We start from the raw sequence: 24591 nt of genomic DNA, 5'->3' as shown, positions 1-24591 counted from the left end.
ATTTCTCAATACCTGATGCTTTAAACAAACACTATGTATTCCTCCTCCGATCCTGGAGGAAAATGCGTTTCTCAGGGCTCCCTACTGTGGCCCAGATTAAAAAATAAAGTTTCACTTGTGTGGGATCTGGAGCCATTTTCCCCATGTAAATTTCAGAATAAATCAGGACTTACAAAATGGCCTTTTGCAGGGGGGGAAAAAAAGGAAGAAGAAAATTGTCACTGCTAAAAAAAAAAGGTGGGGAAAGAAAATGGGAGAGGGAGGAAGAGAGCATCATGGGGGAAATTTGTGATGCACTAAAAGATGATTTAAAATCAAATATCCCCATAGCATTAGAGGCAAACCACTGACTTGTTTTTAGTTTGCTTTTAATATATTCCATAGTTGAGCTTAGACTGAACAGCTAAAAATTCAGTGGGGAGAAAAACAAATACCCAATTCTAAATCAGCTCCAAATTTTTAAGGGACAAAGTTCCTAGTAAGGTCTGGGGACAAAGACCCGCAAACAGGAAGGATCCAGGCTCACCACCCAGCTGGGGTTTGAAGACAGCCACGCCTGGGCTGACGAAGCCCCAGGAAGACTTCCCATTCCCGCAAGTACCATTTAGGCCAACTGCCCACCAAGACTCTTCTAAGTGGCCTAAATCCAAAATTACTTTGAATTGGTTTTAAGCTCATTCTAGAAAAGCAAGGAGTTGATTGACTCTGAATTCACCCCTAGTTTCTAGAACCAAGAATGAGCAACCAGGGGGGAAAGTGTCTCACTTATTTAACCAACAAATATATTAAATATGTGCTGATTTCCAAACCCTGTGATAAACACAGTGATATCAAATATAAGTACTATCTGCTTCCATCCAAAAAGGCAATCCAAGGTACAGCTAATCACAAGAGTCTGGGGAGACAAAGAGAGAGAGAGAAAGCGTACATTTGAACAGTGTGGCTGGGGAGTCGCTGGAAAGGAAGCTGACGAGGGGGCATCAATGATCTTGGCATCTAGCAAACAGTGGCACGGGGATGCCAAGAAGGGAGAAAGATGTTTCTACAGGAGCCAGCAAGGGGAAAAATGAGACTGTCAGTTTGGCTTGGTGCGGGGAGATGGAAGACAGTATGTGCAATCAAGCCTCCTATGGCCACACACGGGACAAATACCAGAACCATATTTCTCTTGTAGGTGTCCTCCTGTATGCCACGTATACCAACCTCTAAACTTGAAACTCTCTCCTGATGGCTCCAGCGATAGCCTTCCTGTACACCCTGCATCATGCAAAACCCATTCTGGCCCCAGGACCTTTGCACTTACTCTGTGCAGTTTGGTACCTTCTATCAAGTCCCCAAAGCTTTGCTCAGCTCAAGCATCAAACCTGTCAGCTCTCTGCCGAACAGCTTTTCCCCGGAGTTCTGACGCAGGATATCTTCATCTAAAGTCACTCTCATACTTGCTCCTCTGAAACACCAATGCCTATGCTCTGCTTAATTTTCCTCAGGCCTGTATGGCTGCATGGAATTGTATTGTCTGGGTTCCCTACCCCACCCTCTGCCCCCTTTCTCACTAGGATAGAAGCTACAGGAAAATCAGAGCTGTAATGCCCAGTTCCTAGGAAAGATTGCAGGTATTCGCTAAGTATACCGTGGCCATATTAATACCCATTAAGACACGAGATGCCGTTAAGCTAATTATCCTGAAATTAATAAAGAAAATTAAGGCCCAAAGCCAATTTCACCACACATCTCTACTTCTAAACAGCCTTTGCATCAAGACCAAATAATTCTAGAAGGATGCATACAAATGGCACATTTATTTCAAATGGAAATAGCCAGAGGGGCAAGATCGCCATTGACCATTTAACTGAATGAGATCTCTGCTGTCTTTCTGAAGAGTACACCCTCAGCCCTCACCACTCTCTCTGGCTTCCCACACATTGCACCCCTGCCGCCGCACCCCAGGAAGCCATGTGCGAAGTTGTGTTCTCCTGAAGCGGTTAGGCATTTTTATCAGTATCACTTGCCAGTATAAATATCTCCCCCATAACCTTGTATTTAAAATAGGAATGCACCAAAGCGGGACTTACACTGAGTCAGGGAAATGGTCCCGTCTACGGTATTCATGACTTCAGTCATTCTCTCATAAAACAAGAGATGAAATAAAATGTACGACATTCCCAAAGAGGGAGTTGCTCCCGTAATTCATCTTAAAACGCAACATTCTGTCATCTCAAGTAACACTTACTGAAAGCAACCATCAATACTTTTTGTCAAAAGCCTGTACTCTGTGTAAAATGTTCCATCAATCTCTATTTACATAAAACACAAAAAAAAAAAAAACTTTCAGTATGGGTCTCTCATGCAGCCATGGTGTGTCTCAGTCTCTACTTTCCATGCTTGGCTGAAAAAGAAACTAACTGACACCAGAAAAATAAAGAAGACCATTAAAGAGAGAGCTCTGGGGAAGGGGAAAGCTACCGAAAGGATATCTCAGAGGTTGAGCTCCACATACATCCTTTGCCGGGGCGGGGAGGTGGGCCGGTGGGGGAAAGCTTTAGTTTTAAACTCATAAAAATATTTTTCATTTAAAAGAAAAAATTCCATTTGCAAGAAGACCCCTTAGGAGGCCTTCATTCACAGGCACACAGCAAGGCTCACTAACATCTCCTAAGGGGCTGGCCCCCTGCTCAGTCTGCACTGATGTGCGGCATGGCACCGTCCCGGGCACTGAACTCCAAGCCACACAGTGGAGCTGTGGGTCCTGTAGAATACGAATCATGGGAGGCTACAAGAAGGTCAGCATCGCCCGGGGATGTTTATTAAACAGGCAAATTAAAGTATTAGCCTTTCACCCTGGAGGTCTGAAGATCAAGTCCCAGCTTAGGTAACAAAATAGAGTCTTACCAGCCTCTCCCTAAGATCTGCAGGCTGGAGACATACAGGCCCAATCATCTGACACAAAGTACATGCCAAAGCCAAGGAGGAGTGCCAGGGCCCATCTAAGGTACCCAGTGGCCGTGGCATCCTATCTATCACCCTAAAGTTAAAACAGCCCATGGTAAAAGTTGTTGTTGTTGTTGTTGTTGTTACAAAGAACATGCAACTTCCTTTTTTTTCATTGCAAATAGGAGATCCATGAGGGAATCGTTGGCCCCTCGTAATTATGCCTTGCTTCCCAGCTCCTACTAAGTGAGATGGAATAGGGCGAGGAGAATGTGTCTGACTTGGTTTCAAGAAGGCTATAGAGCCTTAGCCGAACTACTGCCCCTCCCTCTATCTCTGGCCGTTTCTTCATCAGTGATATCACAGTTGAGTTAGTCTGCTCTGTCAAGCTTGCCGACCAACACAAAGATTGCAGGGGCTTCTGGGAAAAGAAGGGAAAATTGAGCAAATCAGGTAGTGGCTCCCTCTTTGGCCTGACACGGCTCCCTGATCCACATCCAATCTGCTGGCAAAGCTTAAGGTTCCATGGGTCTCAACAGTCCTGCCATCGCCGCCATTTTTCCACCTCAGAGGGTGACAAAGCGGATACACAGACATGCACCGCAAACGGGTGGGATCACTGCCAAACCTTGGCTCAACGAGGAGAGAGGGAAGGGCAGGACAGACCCCCAGGGAGGCATATGGGAGCCGAGGGCCCCTCGGGCATAAGCATAGAGCTTTCAAAGGGCAGGGGCTGGACAAGCTACAGGATGGAAAGTGGTCTCAACAGAGGGGCAACAAATTAGAGCAGAAGCAAGTTGGTTAGAGCAGCGGCAAGTTAGTTAGAGCAGCAGCAAGTTAGTTAGAGCAGCGGGAAGTGCACAGAAACCATGGAGGGTCTCTGTTTGCTGGCTTGCTCCAGCTTGGGCCCGGCTTGCTTCCTTACAGTACCCACAACCACCTGCTCACAGAAGGATACAGCGAGCTGGGCCCTTCCCCCAGCAATTAACAAGTAAGACAGTCTCTCAAGGACATAATAACCACTACTCAGCTGAGATCCCTCCGTCCGGTGAGTCTAGGCTGTGTGGTGTGGAGAGTTCATGATAACGAGGGCACCATGCAAGCCACGTGATCTGAGTTCGCTCTCCAGAACTCACTTAAAGGTGGAAAGAAAGAACACACTTTCACAAAGATGTCCCGACTCACACGTACAAAATGGCACATACTCTACACACATCATCCATACACACAACCATGAAATAAACATTTTAATTCCAAGGCAATAAATCTCTAATTTAAAAAGACTTCTTCTTTTTTTTTTTTTTTTTTGTCAAAGAGAGCAGTAATTCTGTAACAAAAACTATACGTTTTTCTCCCATACACTTGACCAGGTCTGCATGTGGTGGACGCAAAGATGTTATTTATCTGAGGGCCTGAACTTTTTTAGTTGTCGTTTTTCTGAAGTTTATAGGAAAGGAAACATTCTGAGCTCTATTTTTAACCTCACATTAACACAACTTCCCCTCAAAACTGACCTGCTCCCCATTACTTAAGTGCATAACAAGCTTAAAGGGGGAGGGGGGAAAAACAGTTCAGCACCCTTCCTTAAGAGTTCCATTTTCAGATTCAAAATCCTTAAATAAATAAATACATAAGCCAAGTCTGACTTATTCAGCCGTTCTGTGCTTTGCGTGAAGGTTTTATGAGCATCTTTGTGTCTGTCAGCCACTGAGAGTCGGGGGAAAGGAAGACAGATCCGTTGTAACTCCGATGCTAGTCCAGTCTAAGTGTGTGACCCAGCGTGTTGCTCAGTGTCCACTTGCCCACTGAGCGCTAACATGCATGCTGGAGAGTGGTCCTTGACTTAAAACCTAGAGATCACAAGTCCCTGCCATCCTCCACTCTTACTCATGAACCTGACTCGTAAACCCAGGATTCCTCCCTGCCAAAAATATACATCCACAACGCTGCAAGAAAAGCAAATAAATTTTTCAAGAGCCAGGGTAGCTAGAGACCATCTTAAATGTCATTCAATTCCGCTTTTTTTCACTGTTTTAATATACTACATGGCAGTAGAGGGCTCATGGGGCCCCAAGGGCTATTAATGGTCTCACTGTCCACACAGCAATACCCAGTCCCAACTAGTGTACTGGGTTTGCATTATGAGCACTTCCCGTGAGAGCCACTTCCAGTGCTCACCCTCAGATACCAAGTACTCTGGGAAGGACCCACGCAGCAGGCTGTGCAGTTACTGTGTGGGTTACTTTAGGGTCTCCTGTTGATGCTAAACATGCCAAGAGATTCTTCAGGATGTCATTCCAGCTTTCAGAATTCTTAAATCCAGTTTAAGTTGGACTATCTATCCCTGCAAAATAAAGAATTGTAATTGTAGAGGCTGGAGAGGTGATTCCATAGTTAGGAGCACTGGCTGCTCTTCCAGAGAACCTGGGTTCAGAGCACCCACATGGCAGCTCACAGAGAGCCATGCCTGTAGCCTCTCTTTTGACCTCCAAGGGCCCCGTTCACACATGTGACACACATACAGACATGCAGGCAAACAACGCTCATACGTACATAAATGAATCCTTTTTAAAAGAAGAATCCTAATCTTATATCAGACATACATCTTAATACAATATTAGTCTTTTTATTCTATGACAATCTTTTCAGTCCTCTCCAAATGTCATGCCCTTTGAGGAAGTGCAATTGCTTGTTACTCTCCTTGTGCCCTATTGACTCCGCTTCTCACTCTCACCCCTAATTGTACCTGACTGTCCTGGTGGGCATGGGAGGCAGGGAGGGCTCATCAAAGCCCCACTGTTCTTTGCTGACCCCTTTTGCAGCCACCGAAAGCACGTAGAACTTTCTACATCCGTCTACAGATGATCTTCCAATTTCCATAAAGCCTCACCACGAGTATATACTTCTAATTACTGACCACATGCTCTCCTTTCCTACTTGATAAGTAAAGCAACCCTGAGATGGTGGCTTTGTCGGAGGCCTGATAGCTTGTCTGCCTCCATAGAGAGCAAGCCCTGTTTGGGAAATGGCAGCATCTCTCCTCGAGAGGTTCAAGTGCCTAGAGCTGAACTATATATGGAACAAACCAAGTGACTATAACTGGTCCAAGCACCACACTCACCCTCAGTAGAGAGAAAACACCACCCCCAAACCTGCCCCTCTTTCCTTCGTGCCTCAGTCACTCAGGATCAAAACCTACACCTGAGGACTCCGAAGACTGGAAAAAGTAGAACAAAAACTGCAATACTCTGCACAGAAGAAAACAAAGGAGCCCAACCCTCTACTATGGTAGAATCAGGCTATGAAGACAACCTTGTTGCCCTGCCCCAGGATCTTCAGGATCCGGCTCAAGAGTCTAACCTCTGGTCGGAGGTCAGACAAGGCAGGGTTCCTTAGGAAGAGAATGGGGACAATGACTGGACCAGCAGCAGCTCCAGAAACCCAAAGGGGGGGGCATTTATTCTCTTTTGGAAAGTGTTAAATACGCCCTAGTGCTCCTTGCTGGTCCTTTTCCAAGTTGAAGGCCACCAGGTGAGTCCTCTAAGAAAAGATACTGTGTGTCCCATTTTTTCAACTCTACATTAAAGCTGGATCCATGCAAGGTAATTCCAGGACCCTCAGAAAACTAGAGGATACCACATAGCAGAGAGTTCTGGGTTTAGAGTCACAGAAAATGGTTCACCCGTGGCCTGTCTTTACCGCTGCAGTGCTGGGGGACCGGGCTTCTGACAGACCAGACCAGACCAGCAATCATTCCACCCTTGAGCCACTCTCTCAACTTGCAGTATACAGCAATGAAAGGGGCACACTGGGGTTGAGGCAGGTCTGGCATCCCTCAGGCATGTTCACAACCCCTATAAAGCATCTATAAAGTCTGTGATAGAAGAGAAACTTAAGCTCAGACTGTCACAGCCTGTTCGCTCTCCTTTGGGTGAAGCTGTTCCTCCCGTGGGACTAAAGTCCAGTAAGTCTTGCTGGTTCCCTGACTGCACTCTCCATCCCCCCCCCTTGCTTTCCTCCCCTCCCCCCCTCTGAACTTTCCTTGCAAAGTTGTGCCTTCCCGTGGGTATGTGTGCTTATCCCACAACTGAGCTCTATGAAGTTAGAGCCAGCAGAGATACTGTCCTTCCCTGTGATCCCAAGACTGACACACACAGACAGGTGATCATGTCCAAGAAAGAAGAGACCTTCCTAAGCTTTGGTCCTCTCCATGAGATGCAGAATGAGTGCCTCACCACAAGCCTGTTGGATGACCAAAGATAAGGTATGTGCATGCCTCGGCTCCATCTCACTTGATAAAGCATAGAGTCTGCCAGAGACCATGAATACTGAACTATTTATCTCCAAAAGGCCTAGTATTTACCCCTGGGCAACTAAGACAAAGGGGCACAAGGGGATTACATGCCAGAAGAGACTTCCTGAGATTCCAGTCCCCAATTCCATCCTTAGGTTCTGTTTCAAAAACAGTGCTCGGGAATGTTGAGCTGAGGTGTCCCTGGCCTTGTGTCACTTTCTAGTCTCAATGGGTTATTACCTGAAACCAAGGGTTTGTGTGAGGGAATGCGGGAAGCCATTCCCACCTCAGAGAAGGAAGGCGGACTGATTTATGAGGCACGGCTCTAAAGAACCTGAGTACACAATGTGACACAGTAACCAGGGTGGGAATGGGGGGGGGACTCCTTTCACAGCTACAAGCCACCAGAGATGAGTCAACACTAGGGTCAGCAGTGCAAAACACAGGTCCCTGCACTCTGGGAAGAACTCACAGGCATCCTGTCACTGTCAACTGACCCAAGGTGCTCTGACCATTTCTGCCTTTGAATTCCTGGGATGCTGTAGTGTTGTTAAGAGACTCCCCCTCCCTAGGGAAAGCTGCAATGAGTAACACGCCGTGGAGACAGACCAGGAATTCTCATGCAACTTTCCCATCCGTCAAGACATTGTTATTGTTATTTTTCAAACTGAAAAAAAAAAAAACAGAAAGGTATATTTTCACTGTAGAACATTGAGGAAATATAAAACCCACTAAGAGGCAGGGATAAATTCTCAGAATCATGCTATCAAGATCCCGCCCCCCCAAAAAAATGGTTTTAAATATTTTCTTCATTTTTAATTATGGATGTGTATATCTATGCATGAATGTACGCACGTGAGTGCAGGTACCTATGGAGGACAGAAGCCTTGGGTCCTTGGAGCAGGGGTTACAAGCAGTGGTGAGCTGCCATGTGGTTGCTGGGAGCCTTTGCAAGAAAGGCAAATACTCTTAACTCTGAGCTGTCTCACCAGCTCTTACATCACGCTCCATTCTTATAATTTCCCTCAAATGATGCTACTCATCTTGTAATCTTTTCACTCCAGGGCTTCAAGGCAACAGAAGGCTCGTGGACTCTACCCAGCCACTCCTACTTCAAAGTCTGTCTGTATATTATCTAAACTAGGAAGCCAACCACTATTTCCCAATGGGGGTTAAAACAATTGAAAGCACTGGAGAGCAAAGCCCTACCATTCAGGCTCATAGCGTGAGGTTAGGATTTAAAATTCAGACTTATATACACACACATATAATATATAGTTGTACTTGGCATACATCATATGATGTACAGTAGCATAGAAAAGAAGAGACAGCCACACTGTGCAATGAGTAGTTGTGGTCAGGCAGTGCAGGACATGGACATCAAAAGAAATGGATATAGCTGTGGACATTATCAAAGGCTTTGGAATAAACACAGCTGGGTGAGGCAGGCCCTAAAAGGGAAGATTAGTCCAGCACGTTGGGTCGAGAATGAGATAAACACAAGAAAACACAAATACATTTAGGCCAGGATTCGAGGCCAGCTGGGCAAGTTTATAGTAACTTATATATACCACAGGGAGGAAAAGTGGTCTGGGGTCTCATGGCGAGGGGCCAATTTCCCCGTTTATAAAGGCTTCAAAATGCAGTTACACTCACCCCACCAGGCACCATCCGTGCCAGACTGATTCCTAATCAGCTGAGCATTTTCACCTTCATCTCTATCTAGATCAAGGGCCCAGACCATGGGAGTGCAGATGCTGATCATCTGCCAAATCTCAGGTTGTGGGCATGACAGCCCAAGCCCCACTCCTGCCCAAACCTTTGCCCGAGGATCCTCAACACCCATGCAGCCCCCTTCAGAAGGCTCCTCCTCCTGCCTCCCTCTACTTTGAGGGAACAATAAACACTCACAGATTTGTAACTGGATGCCACCCATGGCCTAAAATATCCTTTCTTTCTCAACTAAGTAAAAGATGGGAGAATCTGTGTGGACAGTTCCCAGCCCCAGTCTTTGCACGGTCTGGAGACTTCTCAGTGGACTGAAGAAGATGCCGTCGTCACTGAAATCCCAGCGACAAACAGGTGTGGTGCATGCCTGTAATCCCACCCCCCAGGAGGCTGAGGTTGGCAACTGCTGTGAATTTGAAGCCAGCAGGGGCTACACAGTAAGCGCCAAGCTAACCCTGGGAAACAGACCTGAGCTACATGGTGCTGGAGGCCTGGCTCTTGCTGTGTATCACAGGCTGGCTTCAGACTCCCCATAGTCTCCTGCCTCAGCCTCCTGGGTGCCGGAATTACAGGCATGTACCACCCCACCACAATGCCTCGTGTCTAGTTTACTTGTCTTCTATGCTTGAGTTCTCAAGCTCTCCATTCTAACATCAATTATCTGGAGACCACAGGGCTACAGTTCCATAACAGTTCCTTAAAGGCTATCCTCACTAACTTACTATTTTTCTCCCCCCATGACCTTGGCAGAGGAACACAAAAGAAAGGCAGGCCCAATGTGTCACCAGCCCGAGTATGTCAGGCACTGTATTTGCAGTTTTGTAAATATTCTCTCAGACACTGCGGTCCACTGTAGAGGACAGTGGTGCCAAGACTCAGACGAGAGTTGAAACCCAACTCTCAAGGTCTTGCAAATTATACACACAAAAAAAGATTCAAACTTGGGTATGTCTGTCTCCTCAAAATCAACTCTTAAGATGAACAACTTGCCAACAGGACACAAGTCGAAGGCCCCCAGAAAAGATCAGTCCCCCAAAGCGTCTCTCACCAAGGCTAGCAACGTCCTCATTGTAAGTGACTCATGTGGGCTATTTCCTCTAAGATGCCTCTATAATCTTATGAACAATCATTTGTTTCTGTATTAACCCTTCATTATCATTAGTTGTGAGTCATTTTCATATAAACTTGTTGGCCCTACACAGAGAAGTCATAACACTCTTCATGTTATCTCCGCACTGGAAAAGAGAGGTGCAGGCCTAGCCAATACACAGCTCTAGATTGCTGGCCCTTAAGTGTTCCAATCTCTCTCTCTCTCTCTCTCTCTCTCTCTCTCTCTCTCTCTCTCTCTCTCTCTCCTCCCTTCTTCCTCCCTCTTCTCTTCCTTCTCCCTCCTCCTTTCAGTATGTGTGTGTCATGTACATACATGTTTATAGAGGCCAAAGGTCAACTCCAGTATCTTCCTTTATGGTTTTCCAACTTATCTTCTGAAAGAAGATCTCTCGCTGAAGCCAGAGCTCACTGATTGGCAACACTGGTTGGACTGCAGGATCTGGAATTCTCCCTTTCTCCGTTCCCCGGGTCCAGCTTTTCCCCGAGTGCTAAGGCTCTGAATCAAGTCCTCGTGCTTTTGTGGCCAGCGCTTCACTGACTGCGCTATCTCCTCAGCCTCCCAACTCTATGTTTTCAGAAGCTTATTTTATTTGCAAATTTTATCAACTGGGATGAAGGCTGCCTGGTGACCAAACTCTAACGGAAGGCGTCTTTAGGAAGGAAGGGCAGACAGGAGGACGCTGAAGAAAAAAAACAGTAGAGGAAATAAGGCAGAGGTCAGGAGCTCAGTAAAGTCCTTGCCAAGTGCAAGGTGCCAGCCAACCAGTGTCCTGAGCCTCCTTGGGAATACAAAGTTAGAGGCTAACCCTTCTTCTCAAGGGTCATGTTGTAGACCTAGCTGGACATAGCTATCCAGATGTTATTTCTAGCATAGCCACCCGTCCCAGCCTGGAACAGCCTCAGGTTCCACCCAGATTGCTTACTGCAACTCCCTCTTCCTTTTTTCATTTTCCGACATGTCCAACCTAGACAACAAATTACACGCTCACTTCTGTTATTCCCTGCCACGAGCAGACTTGAAGGCAGGTCCTCCTACCCGGCTTGTACAGCTCTGAGCTAACGCATGCTTCCAGTTGATATAGTCAAGCTCTCCTGCTTCATCTAAGTGAAAAGCAACATGACAGCAGATCACACGGAGGCCCCTGGGCAGCAGACTCGGGTGCCCATCATACCAGGGTTCTTATTCCTTCTGTAATTATTAGGTGTCCAACATGCAGAGCACCACCCACACACACACACACTACTGTGCAATTATTGGAAGACTTGAAGCAAGATGTCCTCAAGGTGACACGGGCTTTGTCAAGAAAATACATGTACACACATGCTGCTGCGCCCGGCTCTCATGAGATGTCCGCCCAGAGACAATAAGCAACAGTTTATATACAGGCACGCTCCACAGTTAAGGAAGCCATGTTACTCTATGTTCCCATTTCTTTCCGAGCACCCTCGTGAGGGAGGAAGGCCAAGCATACCAGCTCCAGGTTCCAAGTCAGGAAACTAAAGTTAGTCCAAAGGGGGTAAAAGCGGCGGAAGGCTGCACTGCTGGTCAGAGGCAAAGCCAGGTCCAGATCCAGGTCTCCCCATGGCCTTCTGGTGGCTCTCTCCCAGGTACCAGGTACTCAGGTCAGAATTGTGGTAAGCAGCTTGTCTGGGTCCTGATTTCCCAGAATGCTTTGGCTTTAACCCCACCTTTCTCACATGTCCCTTAAAAAATAGTTATTAGGTCAATTCAGTTCCTGTTTAGTAGATGATTTCCTCTTTGTTCAGCCTTGATACATCAGGCCTGACTCTGATACATTAGGTCTGACTCCGATACATCAGGTCTGACTCTGGCCTGGTCCACAGCATGAAGGAAGCTCTGGTTTACAGTGAAAGTGAGCCTGCGATTTGGAACTCATGTCACCTGATCACCTCAGCCAATCCCAAGGTGGGGACCGGAACAATTTGCCTCACCCCTTCGGGTCTCTGTTTCTTTCTCTTTAAAATAAGAAGGCTGCCGCCATCATGAGGACTCATGCCTATAGCCTCAGAACTCAGGAGGCTGAAGCAGGAGGCTCACCATAAGACCAACCTAGGACAAACAGAAAACATAACATAAGAACGTTGCCAGGCATGGAGGTTCATGCCTAGAATTCCAGTATGCAGAAGGCTGAAACAGGAGGAGTGTTGCTCAGCCAAGGGCAGGCCAGGCTAGGATGTAAAAGCCTTCTCAAATAATAAATAAGAGAAGGAGGCTGAGCTAAGTTAGCAGTCACAACCTCAGGGGCCATGCCAATGTCCCCAGATGTCTTTTGGTGGTTTTGTTTGTTTCAATCCAGTTTTGTCTTTGTTTTTGTTTTTGTTGTGTGGGGACTGAACCCAGGGCCTTACAGGGTAGCAAGGACTGTGTCACTGGACACACCTCCAGGCCCCATGTCTTGAGTTGGTTGACTTGGAATTTTTTACTGGTGCGTGTGGGGTGTGTGTGTGTGTGTGTGTGTGTGTGTGTCTGAGAGAGAGAGAGAGAGAGAGAGAGAGAGAGAGAGAGAGAGAGAGATGTGTTACTGTTTTGCTTTTGAACCCACACTCTCCCCATCCCAGTTATTGTACCTGAAATTGCTTTGTTCTTTCAAATTCTCTGTCCAGGGCTTTTGAATTTGCAGGCCCTACACCAGAAATCCTCTATGTCCTTTCCAGCCAAACTATTTACATTCAGACTCTGAAGCCAACCTGTTATTTTCAGTGGTGGGCCATTGTCTGGGTGGCTAGGCCCCACATCAGTGTCTCTATCTGCTGAAGGGGACAGTTGTAGTATTTCCTCCACAGTTTGTGATAAATATTGAGGTTCCATATTGGATTTCTTGTTGTGACAAAACCCCTGACAGAGACAGCCTAAGAAAGAAAGGCTTTACTCTGGCTCACGGTCCATCATGGTGGGGGGGGGGATGTTGGCAGGAAGAGAGAGCAGATGCTCACCTTGTGTGTACGCCCAGGAAGCAGAGGGGGAGGGATGCCCACTTAGCTCTCCTTCCCCTTTTTATGCAGCCTGGGACCCCACACCATGGAAAGGTACTACCCACACTTAGTATGGATCTTCCCACCTCAGCTGACCTTCATCTAGAAACTCCCTCAGAGACATGCCCAGTTTGTCTCAAAGGCAGTTCTAGATCGTGTCTACATATGCCATCACAAGTCCAAGCGTGTCCACAGTGTGGAGCACAGTTGGCTCCAGAGCAGGTCCTGTGTTCTCATTAGCAACTATGTGGATTGTGTGTTCCTATCTGAAAATCTGAAGCATTCTGTGATCCAATATGATGCAACCAGAGATTTCCACACCTGGCTTCATGATGGGCCACAGTTAAAGTAAGGCATATTTAAAAATATTGCGTGTAATGATTTTCAGGCTGTGTGCATAAGATGCACAGGAAACACATAAGTTTTGTTTTTTTAAGATATGAATCCTACCCCCAAACACAGCTCATTATGTATATGCAAATACTTCACAATCTAAAATACAAAACACTTCCTGAACATTTTAGACACAGCCACATGGTCTTTATTCATTCACCAGTTGATGGATACCCTATGTTTTTGTGTACTACCTAGAATAGAAAGCTTACTGTCATCAGAGAGGTCAAGTTACCATTCTAGAATCCTGCCATGCCTACCCACTCTGGACCTTAAGTGGCTTCCATAGACTCATATATTTGATTACTTAGTCACTAGGAAATGGAACTCTTTGAAAGGATTAGAAGGATTAAGCCGGGTGTGGTGGCACATGTCTTTAATCCCAGCACTCAGGAGGCAGAGGCAGGCAGATTTCTAAGTTCGAGGCCAGCCTGGTCTACAAAGTGAGATTCATGACAGCCAGAGCTACACAGAGAAACCTTGTCTTGAAAAACCAAAAAAAAAAAGAAGGATTAGAAAGTGTGGCCTTGATGGAGAAAGTGTGTCACTAGGGGTGAGCTTTGGGGTTTCAAAAACCTATGCCAAACCCAGAGAGTGTCTGACTCCATCTCTGTCTGTGTCTCTCTGTCTCTCTCTCTATCTCCCTCTCTCCTTCTCTCCCTCTACCTACAAATCAGGATGTAGCTCTCAGCTACTACTTCAGGCCATACCATGCCACCAAGCTCCTCGCCATGATGATAATGGACTAAAGCTCTGAAACTACAATCAAGTCCCTAATTAAATAATTTTTATAATAGTTGCTTTGGTCATGGTGTCTCTTCACAGCAATAGGACAGTGACTATGACAGGACTCATACTTTTTTGTGTGTTGCAGCCCTAGAGATTGAACCCAGGGTGTCACAGATGCTACTAGCTAGGCAAGAGCTCTACCACAGAGCCACACCCCCAGCATTCTTATGTAGATCTAGAATAGACACTATAAGGAACACAACAGCCACTCCAATGAGGACTTAGGTATTTCCCATACTAGAAACAATTCACTTGAAGAGTTTATGGGTATGTGATGTGTATGTGTGTGACGTGTATATGTGGTATGTATATGGGGGGGACAGTGCGCGCACGCACACAGGTATGTGCGTGTGTGTGCTTGTGATGTGTATATACATGTGTATGTGCTGTGTGTGTAGATGCTGTATGTGTATGTGTGTAAGAGAGAGAGAAACAGAGAAAGGGAGAATAAATAGTCATGTGCTTGGCATCTTGCATGTATAGAGATCAGAGGACAACCTCAAGTATCAGTCCCAGCATTCCAGGATCTTTTGTCATTCACCACTGTGTGCACCAGGTTAGGGGGCCTGCTTAGTTAGCTTTAGGGATTCTCTCATCTCTATCCTATCTCTCATGAGAGCACTGAGATACAGGTAGACGTGGGCGTTCTGGAGAGTCAAACCAGTCCTCACATTTTTGTAACAAGTGCTTTACATACTGAGCCATCATCCCAGGCCCCTGTGGTGTCTGCAAATGAGAAAGCATGAACATGGAAGACACACAAAAGAGAGAGATGGGGACAGCAAGAATGTACATGAGGGGACCTAGATAAGGAAGCAAAGTCCAACCTTGAAGTTACTCAAAACAAAACACACACACACACACACACACACACACACACACACACACACACACACACACATCTATCACAGAGCATTGTGTGGTGCCTTCTAGTCAGATGAGCCTGGTGAGCAATCTTCTTAACCAACTACACCTTGTGGTAAGGCACAGAAAACAAACTTTCAATTTTCTTAATTTGCCAACTAAATGAATTAGATTTTTTTTTCCACAAGGAGGGAACGAGGCTCCCCCAAACCAAGACAACCCCCTTTCCCACACAATAACGGATAGGCTCGAGATAAAACTTGCCGATATAATGGCCTCGTTACTCTTGCTGCAAACCACCTGTCAAATTTTGTTTAACAAGTAGGGCAAATTCAAGAGAAATAAATAACAGCTTTCTGCAAGCCCTCATGTCCACACAGGTATACTTCAAATGAGCTATGCTTGACATAAAGCACACACACTCACTCTCTCAATTTCCTGCCAACACACTCTTGCTTAAATACACAGCCATGGAGCTCAGAAAGATGCCTATGGTTCCTGATGCTCCTGAGAGCCTGCCTTCCTCCCCTCCTCCTTCCTGCTTCCTTCCTCTCTTCCCCGCTGCTTCCTCCCTCTGCTTTCCTCTTCCCTCCCTTTCTCCCTTTCCTTCACTTTCCCTCTCCCCTTCCCTCCCTTCTCCTCTGCTTCTCTTTCCCTCCTCCTCCTTCTGCTTCTTTCCCCTTCCCTTCTTCTAGTCTCCCTACTCCTCTGCATCTTCTTCTTCCCCCCTCCCACTTTCTTGGAGAACTCAGACTCAAAACAGCTCTGTCCCCGCTCAGCTGCCAGTTCCCAAGCACCATCTCAACCCACTCACAAGCCCTCCTAAAACAAACAGCACATAAATCAGCAGCGAAGCTAACTCGATTTCAAAAAACCAGCCGGTTTCAGCATTAATAGTGCCTTTGTTGTCGATAAACCTATATTTGATGTCTCCTATTTTATGTGTATTTTATTTATAAATTACTAATGCTTTTCCTGGAGCAAAATGGTCAAAGTAATACTCTACACAGAGCCACCTTCTGTCAGCTGTGGCAGGAAAGAGTAATGGCTCAGGTGAAATCGAGGGAAGGAAACTGGGAGCTATGCATCTTGGGGCCCGTCCCCTCTGCATCATTACAAGTGCCTAGTCTTTGCATCCACCTATCAGAGGCAGCCAGCATGGCTCCCCTGGCTGTGCTGTAGGGAGTCAGTGGCAAGTGAAGGCTGTCACTCTGAAGAGTCACTCTGTTGAGTCAGTAGTGCTGTTACACTGACCCAAAAATGGACATGCAAGGGACGGGACCGAAGCGCGTTCTCTGCCAAGTAAACTGCTGCAAATGACAATGTGCTTCAGAACCCCCGCAACCCATGAGATGGGGAAATCCCCCCAGAAGCATGAGCTTCCCAGGAAGTCTACACTACAGCAGACAGGAATCCGTGCCTGCTGGGGGATGTGGAAAAGCTGAGCAGCTTGTAGGGAGAGAAAGTGGCTGGAGGAATAGTCCAGGATTTGTCATGTAATGCCAGGCCTTTTCTCTGCTCACAAATTGCAAGTTCTGTTTCTCTCCCACGGGCTGTTCATGATCTAGCGCCATGGTTCTCAACCTTCCCGATGCTGCCATCCTATGCAGTTTCTTATGCTGTGGTGACTCCCAAACATAAAATTATTTCCTCGCTAATCCATAACTGTAATTTTCTACTATTATGAATCATAATGTAAATATCTGATCTGCAGGGTACCTGACATGTGACCCCTGGGGGAGGGCAACCCACAGGTTGAGAACTACTGACCTGGGGGGTTGTAATGGGGGGGGGTTATTTTGCTATTGCTTTGGTGCTGGGACTCACACTCAGACATGCTAAGCTCCACCACTGAGCTGCACCCCCAGACAATCTAGGGCTTTAAAAGGCAGAATACCTCGCATTAAGGGTCTCAAAGAAATCCTTTTCAGTCATCCTAGTACCTTGAGCCACCTAATGTGGATGAAATGTGCTTTTCAGGTTCCTGGGTCAAATGATGTGAAGAACAAGTTTCCTATACAAACTGGGGACAGGAAGAACTTACGTGGATAGACAGTAACTGTATTCCTGGGAGCAGAGAACGGCCCGAGTATGTGAATAGACACAGGAGCTCCCATCCGAATATACATGTTCTGCTTGTCCCTGAGGAAACAGCCTAGTGAGCTCAGGTCAGTTCTTAAGAAGTGAAGAGGCTGTGGGAATCCTGGCTTCCTTGTGGCTCTTGAATCTTATTTCTGCCCAGCTAGATGTCACCTGAGTAGGTGTGGCTATGGACACGGGAATTTAGGGCGGGCAGGACTATGTCATAGTACCAACCACCCTGTTCCTCTCTACGGAGCTGAGGCACAGGCAGGTGCAAACCCCAAGCAGTGATTGGCCGTATGTGTGGCTACCTCAGTAGAGGAGGGACCCATGGTGACAAGATAGTTCACAGGGTAAAGGAACTTATCAAGTCTGATGGCCAGAGTTTGATCCCCAGAACCCATGAGAGAATGAATTCCTACAAGCTCTTTTCCACTTCCACATAAACGCCGTGGTAATTTTAAGTAATATCTTTAATTTTAAAAAGGGGGACTTCCCTCCAGCTCCAGGGACTCGTTCAGTTTCCCAGGATGCTCATCTCTGCCCACTGACCACCTCTGCCCAGCATCCCTGATTCTCCCTTCTTCTGGTCCTCAGGTGCTTCCACATACCATGGTCAATTCAGTTGGCCAAGAGATCAAAGCCAGGTTCAGAATTTAGTCTATATGTCCTGAGAATTTCAATGTAAAGCTTGTAAGTATCATCTAACAAAATCTGCTGCCTTCGAACCCGACCCGACCTTGGCTTCCTCCTCCCAGCGCCTCTACCATGCCCTTGTGTATTTGGACCTCCTGGGTAACTTACGTTCTCCCTGCTTACTGGCTTGCTTTTCATTTTCCAATCTTTACATTTGACAGTTTCATCTTTTCAATTAGTCCCCCTCTACTTTCATTCCGTGTGTGTGTGTGTGTGTGTGTGTGTGTGTGTGTGTGTGTGTGTGTGCAGGTCTTTTACAGATAGTCACAGCTGCTGTGTATTCATGACTGTGACAGCTGTATTCCATCCAGAAGTCAGCATTTCACAGCACTCCCCTCCAAGCTCAGTGCCCAGGCAGACAGAGGTGAGCATTAATCCAGAGCACAGTGTGCTGCGGGAAAGATGCACAGACCCTTTCTAGCCCTTCACAAGCATGTGCTTTTACCCACCCTGGCTACCTCCTCCCAGTCCCGGGACATCTTTGCCTACCTTTCAGAGTCAATTAGTTCTTCTTCCACTGTGCTTTCTTCTAAGTCTTCCCCCACCCCTGATACTATAGCCTAAACTTTCAAATTCAATAGCCAAGACTGGCCTTTCCTATTCTGTGTTTTCTGCCCACAGTCCCTTATTGAACAAAGTAAACATCACATACTCAAGCAAGCTAATGAGTGGAAAGGGGGTAGGCAAACAAGGGATCCAAAGAATTGCACATTTAAAACAGGAAGACTTTTTTAAGTGCAGCGACAATCTGAAATTAATATCCTGTCACACAAATATTTATTGAGTGTGTCTTCTGTGCTGGGTACTCTGCCAGGTGTTTTCATTTCTCAGTTGAACTCAGGACAACCTTGTCTTCATGTTGCAGAGAGAAGACCAGAGGCAGGTGGCAAATGACCTCCAGAGTCACAGTTGGGGAGCCTGTGGCCAGATCCCCTATGCTTCCAACTGACTGGCCTCTGGATGGGTTATAGGCCCTATAAGCTCAAGGTGATGAAGCAGGTTTAAGAGTTAAGGGGCTGGGGAGATGACTCCAGGAATAAGCAAAAGGTGAAAAGCAAAAGGTCTGGGTTCAAGACCCAGCATCCACTTGAAAGCTTCCCTTTACAGAGCATGAGTATGGAGTGGGGGGTGGGAGGGGGAAGCAAATCCCCAGGGCTTCCTACCAGGTGGCCTAGTCAAAACAACTAGCCTCGGGCTCTCACCGAAAGCTACAGAGGAAGACATCTGACATCCACCACTGACCTCCACAAGTGGGCAAGCTACCCACTCAAAAACAACCATGTACATGTGTGCCTGTATGTGTCTGTGCTTGTGTGTGTTAAAGGCTAGAAAATTCAGTTCCTTCACTGAGATGAGAAAACTGAGGCCAGAAAACTGAAATGACTTGTTCAGTGTCCCCTGGTCAAAAGGAAAATGGCTATTAGCTAACAAGAAGGAAAGCGATTGAAAGGATGGTTGGCTTTGAGTAAAGATGTGTGGGCATGATTAACCCCAAATCTGCCAGCAGTCAAGACCTGCCACCTCTCTGTGACTTACTATCATCTGCAGAGCACAAAAGACCTGAAAGAAATGCACAAAATTTCCCACGTCAGCAAATGTCAGAGATGCTGATGGGGCTCCTAACATCCCAGAGAACCAGCCTAAAAGCCTAGTGTTCTTCCTAGACAGTCTGATGAGTAGGCACTAAACAAAAGTAACACAACTATGTGGGCACAAAAGTATATCTTAAGTCAAAATAAGTGTGTTAAAGCTGGCCAGTGGTGGCACACACCTTTAGCCCCAGCACTCTGAAGGCAGAGGCAAATGGATCTCTGTGAGTTCAAGGCCAGCCTGGTTTACAGAGCAAGCTCCAGGACATCTAAGACTACACAGTGAAATCCTGTCTCAAAAAAACAAACAAAAAGAGTGTTAAGTATGATATTTGCTTATGCTCTCCTGATAAAAAAAAATTGTGTAAGTATGTTACAACATCTCTGGCCTTGTGAGTTTCTGTTCCCAAGTAACAGAGGAGATATCAGCCTAGCAATGGTGGCCCACAAGGGCCAACAAAGAGTGGCTAAGCACTCCCACTGTCACCACTCTCAAACACCTGGTCACGTCTGATTAATGAGATGAAGTCCAGATGCTTAAAAATGTCTGCTAAATCAAAGGGAGGGGGGAAATGGAAAGAAACAAAGAGCACAGGGAGTAGCCCAGAAGCCTGTCTCTAATATGGTGGACTTCGTTATCTGTGATGTCTTTCAACCACAGATAACAGAGTCAACCACATGGAATCCAAGATGTGTGCCAGGTGAAAAAAACACCATAAAGACATAATAAAAAGTTTCACCGGTGCCTATAAATTGCTGGGGGACAGTTAGGAGGGCAGAGCCATAAATTCTTGATGTTTCCCAAATTAGAGGGCACGGACGCATATGCAAATCTATCTGCGTGGGTAATTGAGGGCTAAAAGTCTGCTGTTGAGCACCACTACCTCCTTCAAAGGCTTCTAAGAAGTCTGCACTAGGCGCACACAACACACTCTGTAGGAATTCAATTTGGAAGCCATCATCTAAAGCACAGAGGAGAACAGGAAAGTCGTATTGCTATAATGCTTAGATTATCAATCATCTTGACAGTTTATTGGCTTTATCACCACACATACCATTAAAATGATGTCTGGCCCAGACTGTCAAAAGCAAACATTAAACAGACCAGGATTAAAAAGCAGATCGCAAACAGCACTCCAGTCAAGTTTCCCCTCTGCTCTGAAATTAGTTAGAGCTGACGAAGAAACTGGCCCTGGACTTTGAAGAAATACACAGCCCCAAAAGGCTCCGAGTCAACTCAGACCTGACGGGCTGATAGGTCATGTCTTGTTATGGTAAATCTCAGTCGTCCGCGGCTGATTTATCACACACTCTGTGGAACAGAATTATTGCTATTGGTGAAACGGAGAAGGAAGGAAAGGAAATACGAGAGAGAGAGAGAGAGAGAGAGAGAGAGAGAGAGAGAGAGAGAGAGAGAGAGAGGCAAATACCATAATTTTCCTCATCTTGCTATCCAGGGCTTGCATCAAAAGGGCCAAGCTAGCTCCCTGAAGTGGGGTAGGAATGCTAATAAATTCACACTACTGTACAAACAGATTAACATTACCCCCACACAGGTTATTAAAATAATTTTACAGATTCGGAAGAACCGACTAGGCAGCCGGAGACACATTCATAATTCAAGAGCTGGAGACAGGGAAAGAGTTACGAACCTTATACGTTTTTTGAAAATGCCTCTGCATGTGTCACTTTGGCAAGGAAATCTCAACACAATTAAAACTATACTAGCACATCAATAGGGCTCAATTGAGAGCTGTGTACCTGCCTTTTACTGGGCTGCCGCTTTATGGATGCCTCGGGAAGAAAGGCGAAATGGGAACTTCACTGCTAATTAAAGGGAACCTTCAGGGCCTGAGGAGAAATGGTGGCATTTCTCAAATACATATAAAAGGAGGGCGTTTTCAAAACTCTCTGCCAAGGGTTTGGCTTTTCCACAGTCCCTAGAACTGCTCTCTGTGTGTTTGGAAGTTGCAGAGCTATTCTGTTTGTGATTAATAGCTTGCTTTCCAGTACAAATAAGTCATTAAGAAGGGTGGGGTGGGGCGCAGAGAAGCAATGGCTAGAAGCTGGCCCAGAAACATCCCAGCCAGTAGGAAACGCATTCCACATTTCTCAACCTTTCACCCCCTTGATTATTTACCCAAGTGGGGTCCCCTCTGGGTGACTTCAGCATGACCCCTTAAGTGAAAAACCTCACTGAGTTTTTCACAGAGGTCTCCTTCTCTTGTTCCCTTCCTGTAGGCCTCATTGGCACCTCAGGGGCTCAGGGAACACATTATTTAGAAAAACCTCTGGGGTTGACAGGACAAATACTGCATGATTGCAGATGGCTTGCAGTCACCCCATTACGAGCGCCTGCCATCAGCAGGGTGTCCCTGAGTAGTAAGGACTCCCCAAAACAGGCTAGGCTGCCATCTTGTCAAAATTCCAACCAGCCAAGTACCTCTGAGCAGTGCCATCCTGTTATGTTGGCTAGTGTGTGGAGGAAAGACTAACACCATGTCACGGGAGAGACATTCCCTGTGCATCAGATGTCACCAGGACTAGTGCTGAGGAACGAGAGCCGCACACAAGGCTTGCACACAGCTGAGCAAACACTGTCCTTCGCACCTGAATGACCATCTGGGTTTGGGGAAACAGGCAAGACCCGCCCACATCCTCAGCCTACCCAGCATCCCATCCCAGCTGCACACCAGAGCGAGGAGGGGCCCCCTGGGGGGACAGCGAGCATCCTAGCACCACTTCTGCTGCCATCACCCCTAGTTCAGATTTCTACAACACTTTCACTATCTCCCAGGGAACCTCACACACCACTTGGAAACACACAACCTATCAAGAAACAGACAGAATGTCCACTCACATACACTACAACATCCAGGTGCTTACAGCAACCAGTCACCGAAATGACGTATCAGAGTCACAGGGCACTGGCCAAGTGTTCAAAATGGAGCTGAACTGTGCCAGCGATACATGGAACACTTAAAGCATCGTCCACATCAACACAGAGGTGACGACTGACTCCATTGGAGGGCATAGCTGGCTTATCACCAAGCAGATGGAGTACTTCCTGGCTTCCTCTTACAGTGCTCATGGCTTCTCAGGGTAGGTTCCAAAGCACCAAGGGTTGTCATCCTTGGTCTTTCCCTTCCATCCGCATCTTCACCATGCTGCTATCTGTGCTCTACCGATTGCCCGGTGCAATGCTACCCAACATATTGTAATCACAGAAGCGAGGCAGGCAACACTTGTGGGCACAGGGAGTACAGCCAGGGTATGAAGAAACTGAGGCTTCTCTTGGCTGATTCTACTCACGTTTATTTCGCTGCCTTCTGTTCTGGAAATGGCTCCAAAAAGCCTCAAGGGTCACCCAGTTACTAAATTCACTGAGATTTCTCTGGCTGTGAAAAATGGGCACCGTGTTTACATGTTAGGTGCCATGCAAGTGGGACTGGGGGAGAGAGAAATGTGTATTACCCATAGGAGACTCTTGGTAGCCATGTTAACTGAATTGAGACATGGTTTGGGAAAAGTCAAATAATTCATCATGAGTGTTAAACAGAAAAGACAAGTCATCAGTGTTAAAGCTACTGTCATCACTGTATGGTGAGGGAAACAATGACTGGCAAAAGTCACTAAAAGAGAAGCTGGGGATGGAGTAGGAAGGCTAAGATTCAGTCTACTTTCTGTTACTATGACAAAATGCCTGAGGCAGACTACTTTGTAAAGAAAAAAGGTCTATTCCAAATAAAACACATATCCAATGCTTACATATAAGAGGAAATAGGAGATGCTTGTACTTCAGGGTCTGGGCTTTTCACTCAGGATGGCTGTTACCAGATTAATCTTGTCTCTATCTCCCATCTCACTGTAAGAGTCCTAAGATTACAGAATATCGCATCCAGCTTCACGTGGGTACTAGCAGCCTAAACTGAACAAACTTATGTTTGCATAGCAAGCATTTGCCCACTGAATCATCTCCTCAACTCTCTCCTCCACCTCTTAAAGGTCCCCTATTCCTCTTAACCTCATGCACCCTGGAGCCAGCTCTCAGAACATGAGCCCCTCAAGAACAAAGCATATCCCCAGTATAAGATGTGGATGAAGCGAGAGACGGGCATCTCTGGCAGAAAGAATCTTGGTGGAAGTAGTGATGTGGCAAGCATAGTAAAGTGGGCAATTAAAGGGGCCACTGAGAGAAGTCAAGGCATTAACTCACACAGTAACATAGAGGGATTTCCAAACTGCATAGACATGGGTGCTTTACACTCACTGCCACTCCCCTGCCACCTGGCTCTGGCCCAGTCTTCCCTATCACCTGAGGCTATGGCAAAGAGTGAAAGCTATCCACAGTTATGGGTGACCATGCAACCAAGTGGCTTTGAAGGGAAGAATCTATAATCTGGATACAGTGCTGAGCCTGCTACAACCAGGTTGGTAAGGATAATAGTTTAGAGATGGTCAAGCCATGAAAAGGGAAGGCTTGTGGGCATAAGCACCTCAGAAGTACTGGCAGGCCTGGGGCAGCTCTCCTTGGCTATGGTGGAGGGGGAGGGCACCCTGTGTCCTCCTCCATTTGTCATTTTTGAGTCTTGCTTAGCCACAGCCGCACAGAGACTAAAACAGCCTCAGTTTATATAGTATTCAAACCCTATGGTGTCATCCCTTCTCCCCTCTCTATAAACTCACACCAAACTCATCAGACATTAGTTAGGGTTTCCCTCCTGTTCTGTTTCTCTGTATTAGCCAAGCATGTGACCCACCAATACACATCCTGACATCCTCTGGTCTATTATTTACACTGGCCAGAGTGATTCTTTTTCTAGGCCAAATCTGGTTGGGTCCACAGATTAAAACTCCCGAGGGCTTCCTATTGTTTTTAAAGCAACAATAAACATCTTTCATACATCATATAAGGTTCAGCAGAGTCTTGCTGTACCTGCCTCCATTACGTCACATTATATACACCCTCAAGTTGTCTTTGATTCCTACCACGTTTTCTCCCACCCCAGGACCTTAGCACATACTATTCCTATGGCCTAGATTGTTTTTCCTTCCCTGGTTATGTAGTTAAGTCCTATTTGCCTTTCAGGTTTTGATACAGAAATATCCATGAGCGTGCTTGTG

The 24591-nt window shown here is 46.4% G+C and overlaps 1 protein-coding gene across 1 annotated transcript in view; it reads right to left on the bottom strand.

Moving 5' to 3' along the window:
* Lrmda (leucine rich melanocyte differentiation associated) overlaps positions 1 to 24591 on the bottom strand; it is a 1022231-nt gene that overhangs the window by 931275 nt on the left and 66365 nt on the right. The gene's annotated exons all lie outside the window — the stretch shown is intronic.

Source organism: Mus pahari, chromosome 8 (genome assembly GCF_900095145.1).
Source record: "Mus pahari chromosome 8, PAHARI_EIJ_v1.1, whole genome shotgun sequence".
Lineage (NCBI taxonomy): Eukaryota > Metazoa > Chordata > Mammalia > Rodentia > Muridae > Mus > Mus pahari.
Note: the sequence above shows the minus strand (reverse complement) of the source record. Positions and strands in the feature narration are given on the sequence as shown.